The following is a 7,716-nucleotide window of genomic DNA, read 5'->3' as shown; positions in this document are numbered from 1 at the left end:
GAGGGGGAAGGGCTCTTCAAGGCTCAGGAGGAAGCTTTAAACTGAAGTGTGGTGGAAATGAGGGGGTGAGGGAGCCTTTTATAGGCAGCCAAGGGGACGAGGACATTGGCTTTGGTGAAGGGGATTTATGGAAGATGGTGTATAAATATGAATTTTCCAGATTTACACTCCATGATGGTGCAGGTCAAAACAATGCCCTAGACCACCATGACTTCACTCCTATGGGGGCTGGCCAAGTCGTGGGGTAGAGGAGAGGGGAGAAAAATCATCAAAACCACCCAAGGGAGCTGACGGGTTCAACAGGTTCTCCTTTGGCAGATTTTGATCAGTGTCTTGACTAATCCCTTTGAACCATCATTGCATAAATGCCTTCTACAGTTTGTGTCCTTTTGAGATGATGGGATGGAGGCGTCCTGCTGAAATTTCCAGACTGCCATCTACAGTTTGTGTCCTTTGAGCAATGGGACTAGTGGCCTGAAAGCATCATGATTTCTTCCCTACTGTGGCTACAATGGTCCTACAGTGGCAACCAGGTCATGGGGTGATAGGTGTTATTTTATGTGATTTTTATCCAGACCGATGAGAGGCAACGAGATCTAAAGAGAGACGATGAGATTTGGGTGACGAGCCTTGTCCCATGGGAAGCAAAGAGGTTTCTCTTGCCCAAAGGTGAGAAGGCTTACCTCTCGGTAGGCAAGGACATTCGTGACTAGAGGGCAAAGACTTGGGCGCGAAGATCTGGCGCCAATATCTTTCTACCTTCTGGGCCAGAAGACTTGGCGACAAGGTTCTGGGCGGTTAGATTGGCAACTAGTCTAACTGACCAACTTAAAAGTCTAACCTAAACGACATCGTAGGCAACAACTAGAAATGGCGAAAGGAGTCTTTCATTCTAATCGGGAGTCTCTCCACTCAGTAGGCAAGAAGAGTCTTTCATCCTGGTCAGGAGTCTCTACACTCAATAGGCGAGAGGAGTCTTTCATCCCGATCGGGAGTCTTTCCACTTAATAGGCAATGAGAGGGTCATGTGGTCTTTATGACCTCCATGCCAATTATATTCAATGCACACGACATCTACTCAGTGGGATAATTCATCCTGATCGAGATCAATCTGCTACTGACCACCAAATCCGAGCTCCGCAATCAATCTGTTGGCGACCAATTCCTTCCAAGCTCTGCAATTCAAGTCACATATAACTAAATCTTCCATTTTAGATAATCCTATTAATTATATGTGAATTTTGTACTAAGTGCCATGATTAAGGCTAACCTTACCATCAACCCTAATGTAATTAATAACCCAAAATTATAAGGTCCTCTTGCCAACTCAAATATCCAAAATTATTCTTATTCTAGAATAGCTCAACTCCTAATTAACTAGGATTAAGGTTACTAAAGTCAAGGCCTAAGGAGCTTTTTTAGGCGGGGTGTTACACAAGTTTGAATAGGAAACTTGAAGCCATGGAATTTAGGAAAGCTAATGAAGTCACTACTGTGCCTAACGTTAATGAGGTTTTTAGTATTTTTGAGATCATGGGACACCTAACAAATGAATGTCCCACACTTCCATCTTCTAAAGAGGTTTTGTATGATCAAGCAAATGCAATAAACATGGTCAAAAGTCATATTCCTCCCCCTATTCGACTTATAATCCTGGATGGAGAAATCATCCAAGCTTTAGTTGGAGGAATGATCATGTGGCTACAACTCCTACTCATGGTCCTCCCAATTTTATTCCTTACAATGCTCCACCACCAAAGAAAAATCTTGAGGATGCATTCCACCAAGTTTGCAACAATTTATGCAAACACAAGCAACCATCAATAATCAAAATACTCAAGCCATCAATGACATTAGGAACACACCTACTAAGTTGACCACTTCTTTGAGCAATCAAGAGAAATGAAGATTTCCTACCCAATCACAACCCAATCCACAAGGTCAGTTTAGTGTAGGTGAATCTAGTGCCAAAGGTGAAAATTTTGAGCTTGTTAAGTCTATACTACTCTTCAAAGTGGTAAGGTCATTGATAAGACCATCCCACTAAAAGAACCAGAAAAGTTTTCAAAATCAGAGAGTAGTGATAAACCTAATGAGCCAAAGAGTGATGAGGTTGTTTTTCCTATCCCTACCCCTTTTCCCCATAGTTTGGTTCCTCCTTAAAAAGTGAATCACAATGCTGAAATTTGTGAAGTGTTCAAGCAAGTTACAGTAAACATTTCACTTTTGGTTGCCATAAAGAAAATTCCTTCATATGCCAAGTTTTTAAAACATTTATGTATTGTTAAGCGCAAGCTTAATGTACAGAAGAAGGAATTTTTTACTGAACAAGTGAGTGCAATCATTCAAAACAAAGCAACTCTTAAATATGAAGATCCAGGATTTCCTACTATTTCATGCATGATTGGTAATTCTAAAATAGAGCAAGCTTTGCTTAATCTTGGATCTAGTGTGAATGTTTTGCCATATTCTTTATATGAGTAGTTAGGTCTTGGTGAATTGAAACCCACTTCCATAACTTTAAAACTTGCTGATCGATTTATGAAAATTCCTAGAGGTATTGTTGAAGATGTCTTGGTCCAAGTAGACAAATTTTATTATCCTATTGATTTTATGGTCTTGGACATGGACCCCACTCTCAATAGCAATTGCCAAATACATGTGATTTTAGAGCGCACCTTCCTTGCTACTCCTAATGCTTTGATCAATTGTAGGAATGGGCTTTTAGAACTATCTTTTGGCAATATGACTTTAGAGCTTAATATTTTCAACACTTGTAAGCCGCCTAAAGATGAAAAGGATGTTCATGAAATTAATTTTATTGAAACACTTGTTGAAGGACAGTTTTGACTAAACTTAATCATATGCAAGAGAGTATATTATTGAATGTTTTCAAAAGGCACATAAGTGCTAAACCATCTAGGGAGATGCAACGTAGGTTAAACCCAACAATGAAAAAGGTAGTTAGGACTAAAGTGCTAAAATTATTAGATGTGGGTATCATATATCCCATTGTCGATAGTAAATGGGTAAGTCCTACACAAATTATGCCTAAGAAATCAAGAATAACTGTAGTCAAGAATGAGAATAATGAGTTGATCCCAACTCGTGTTGTCACGGGTTGGCACATGTGTATTGACTATAGGAGGTTGAATGTTGTCACTAAGAAAGACCACTTCCCTTTGCCTTTCTTGCACCAAATCTTAGAGAGGGTAGCTATATATATATTTTTTTTTGGATGGGGTATTATCAAATTGAAATTGCACCTGAAGATCAAGAGAAAACCACTTTCACTTGCACTTTTGGTATCTTTGCATTCAAGAGGATGCCCTTTGGTTTATGTAATGCACTTGCCACTTTTCAAAGATGCATGTTGAGTAGTTTTAGTGATCTGATAAAACATTACTTGGAGGCTTTCATGGATGATTTTACTGTATTTGGTGACTCTTTTGATGGTTGTCTTTCTAACTTGCAAGCATCTTGACTAGGTGTGAAGAAAAGAATTTACTGTTAAATTGGGAGAAGTGTCATTTCATGATCTCAAAAGGGATTATGTTAGGCCATCTTGTGTCTTCCAAGGGCATAGAGGTTGACAAAGCAACACTTGATCTAATTTCTAATTTGCCCACACCTAAGACTGTTAAGGATATTAGATCATTTTTATGGCATGCTGAATTTTATAGAAGGTTCATAAAAGACTTTAGTTCCATATCTAGACCTATGTGAAACCTTATAACAAATGATACTCCCTTTGAATGGACCCAAGCTTGCTAAAAAGTTTTTGATAAGCTATAAGACATGCTTACCATTGCACCAATCATGCAGCCACCAGATTGGACTTTGCCTTTTCAAATCATGTGTGATGCAAGTGGTTCAATAGTAGCTGTTCTAGGGCAACGTAAGGATAAAAACCATATGTGATCTATTATGCAAGTAAGACTTTAATGGTGCTCAAATGAATTATTCTGCAACTAAAAAAGAATTACTGACTGTGGTGTTTGCTTTAGATAAATTTTGTGCATACATTCTTAGCTCTCCTGTTGTTGTTTTTATTGACCATGCAGCCTTAAAGTATCTTCTTTCTAAGAAAGATGCTAAACCACGATTGATTAAGTGGATTCTTCTACTCCAAGAATTTAACATTGCCATCAAAGATTAAAAAAAAAAAAAAAAAGGAGTAGAAAATGTGGTGGCAGATCATTTATCACATCTTACTTTTGATGATTGTATGGATGCGTTGACTATCAAGGATTCATTCCCTGATGAGCAATTGTTTTCCATTGCTAGTTTACCTTGGTATTCTGATATTGTCAATTTTATTATCACAGGTAAAACACCATCTCATTGGAATGCCCAAGATAAGAAACATTTCATGATCGAGGTACATAACTTTTTCTATGATGATCCTTATTTGTTCAAGTCCCAACAAAATCATTAGGTGTAACGCTCGTTCTTGTGGTGGAACTTTTTATAAAATGATTTTAGAAAAGACGATGGGAATTACCTTTCGTTTTAAAACTTTTTACTTCCATACCCAGGGTGCAACACTCTACGTTATAAAATAAAAATATGCTTTGAGAACAAAAGAGGTTTACAGTGGAAAACATAAACCTTATAATAAAAAGGCCACTAATACAATTAAAACTCTCATGCCTAGACTTCCGTTCTCTTCCCCTTGGGTCGTGTCCGTCTTGACGCCTACTGCTCATTTAGTTCTTGTGGGGGGAGGGGCACACATAAAAACTAAAATGAGTCAATTACTTCGTACAGATAAAATAACATAGGTTTTCAGTCATGCATTCATCACTCCATACATACTATACGTACATGAGACATGCATTCATTTTGAAAGCGTCACTAGGCGGGAGTTTTCTTTAAAAATGAGTTTTCTTTTCATAAAATGTTTCTCCCGTCAGTACCTTCATCTCTTAAAGAGTTTATGCATTCATACATTCTTTCTTATCACTTTCCATTCGACCTAAATTCCACCTGTGGCCACAGGTTAGGAATCCCTTTCAGTTAGGGGGTAGCACTAGGTCCACCGCCATTTTCTGCTACAACACCAATTTCATCAACTTTCGCACTATTTCCAAAGAGAACACCATCCCTTTGCTTCCTTTCCGTAAGATCAGTTACACCTTCAACCACATTCTCTACCCTAACAACCTCTGCCTCCTTGGTGCCCGAAGGCTCGCCCACCATTTTAGTCGCTTTCCAAACTTTTTTTTCTTTCAGTTTTGCTTCATCCTTACGCTTCCCACCCACCCTATAGACAACAGTTGTATGCCCTCGGCGGAAGCACCTCTTGCAATAAAATCCCAGTTTTTCATATTTAACTTCCTACCATATGCAAGTCGTCGGAGATACCACTATAGGAAAACCTTTCACCGGCTCTATGGTTATTAGGTCCACCTCCACACAAATTCTAGCCCCCGTAGCTCTCGTCCTATTTATGGTTGCATTATCAGTGCCAAGATAACAACCAAACCGAGCTGCAAGGATTTGGAGGCAATCCCGTCTATATAGATGCAGCAGCAATCCTGGCAAGAAAATCCACTGAGGAGCCAAAGGAGATTCCTTCTTAAGATCAAAGTCTCTAGTCCATTTGAACAACTGAAAAGAGTTTCCCTTCAACACTCTTCCTTCACGTGCCCAACCATGAATGAAATCACGTTCAGTTTTCATGTGGATCAAAACATGGTAATCGTCCATGAAACTGATTTGTGGAATCTCGAATAAGCCCCATTGTTTCACCACATGCAAACATGTAGTATCAATGGACGGCCTAACTCACATGAATTTCATCACCGAAGAAAACTTAAAGTTGTCCACAACCTTCACCATCTCTGGTTCTGAAAATATGAAGCCCAACTCCCAATCAATATCCACCAAAAACTGCATAGGAAACTTGAAGGACGAATTCTCTGCATGTTTTGAGACCACTTGAGCATAAGAAGCACCTGGAACGGCATTCCCCGCCGACAACAAGGCCATCAGAGGGGCAGCACACGCTGTCGAGAACCAACCCTAGGAGCATAAGCACCCAGAAAAGGAAACCAGAGATCCTTGGACTTTCCAAAACAGAACAAAAGAAATAAAGCCTCAGAATCGCCCCAGACCGTCTCTCTCTAAAATCACTCGCTAAAATCTCTCTGGCCCACCCGTAGTTGTATAACTTAACTATGTTCTATTACGTTATTGCCCTTACAAATTGTAACTATGACAGATTGTAATCGGTTTCTTTATCTTGCTATGGACATACTTTTATGAGTTAAGTTCTATGAAGCTGGTTTTAAGTAGACAATTTTAACTCAGAAACTTAAATTATACAGATAGTAATTATGGAATAAAAATTATATAAAAGTTTCCAATAAGAATTACATAAATAAATAATAAGAGATTAACTTTATTGAACACTTTAAATTGTTTAAGCCTATTATACAAAATTTTCCACTGTTTACATTAATAATTTTAATATGATTTCCTACTAAGTTATAATTTAAAAGTGTAGATATGTTATTAGAATTTAAATAATATTAATATGTATTAAGTTTTGATAAAAATGATTAAGTATTAATGTTATCTCCCTTAGTAGGTATTTAATTAAATAAAAATATTATTACATGTCTTTCTAGAATGTTAGTGACATATGATACCTTGTATGGAAAATGCTACTTAGACTCCTCAAAGTTACTGCTTGAGTATTTTAATTTTTTTTATTTCTTTTACTTAGTGATTAAGGAAGTGATTATTAGTGAAGTTATATATATTTTATTTAATTTTTTCTTAATGATTAAAGATGTTAAAAGAATATTGAAAAGAAAATTAAAACAAAAATAGAACAAATTTCAACTAGCAGTACGTCCAGTAATAAATGTTGGGTGGCCCGCTAGCACCGTCCACTTTGTATAGGTAACAATCTTTGACGCAAGACTTTGGAATTAGCGATACGAGTTAACTAGCTTGATTATAAATTAGGATTAAAATAGTTAGATTATTATTACTAAAGCCAATTATTGACAACTTCTTTTTATGTACCACATATGTCATAATATATGCAAACATATCATTCATCATAATCCACAATCATGTTAAATTCCACACCACGTTTAATTCAGCATTTTATAGTTATGTACGTATTATTTATGTTATGCATCTCATGTTGCATAAGACATGTATGCTTCCTTATATTCAAGTGTAAGATAAGATATATAAGATCTGTTAATAAGATGGTCATCTAGATGAATGGTACCAATGTGATTTTTATGGGTGGATGTGCAAGCCACAGACCTAAGCATGGTCCACCATAGTATGCTAGAATACTATTAGCGGTTCCCCTTCTCGCCACAGGATGTGGGGCCGGTGCACAACCTCGCACACAAGGTTAAGTGTGTTGGCCAATAAGATAAGTATGATAAGTTAGATAAGTAAGATAATTCAAGACAAGTGATGTATGTCATAAGCATATGTAGAATGATCATAACTTTAAATTTTCAACATGAAAAAGTTTATGAAAAATCTTACATTTATTATGTTTACATTTTGATGAGTTTCTTACTGAGTCTTCGATTCATTTTAGTTTTATTTTATATTTTTTTAACTATATACGTGAGGATGAGGAACACGAGCAAACGGGCCAGGATTAGATGGAGCAGTCAATTAACTCCCAAACTTCTTAGAATAAATTATTTTTATTATATGAATTTTATTCAGTTT

This window comes from Juglans regia, chromosome 16 (genome assembly GCF_001411555.2).
Source record: "Juglans regia cultivar Chandler chromosome 16, Walnut 2.0, whole genome shotgun sequence".
Taxonomy (NCBI): domain Eukaryota; kingdom Viridiplantae; phylum Streptophyta; class Magnoliopsida; order Fagales; family Juglandaceae; genus Juglans; species Juglans regia.
This window is presented reverse-complemented; position numbering follows the sequence as displayed.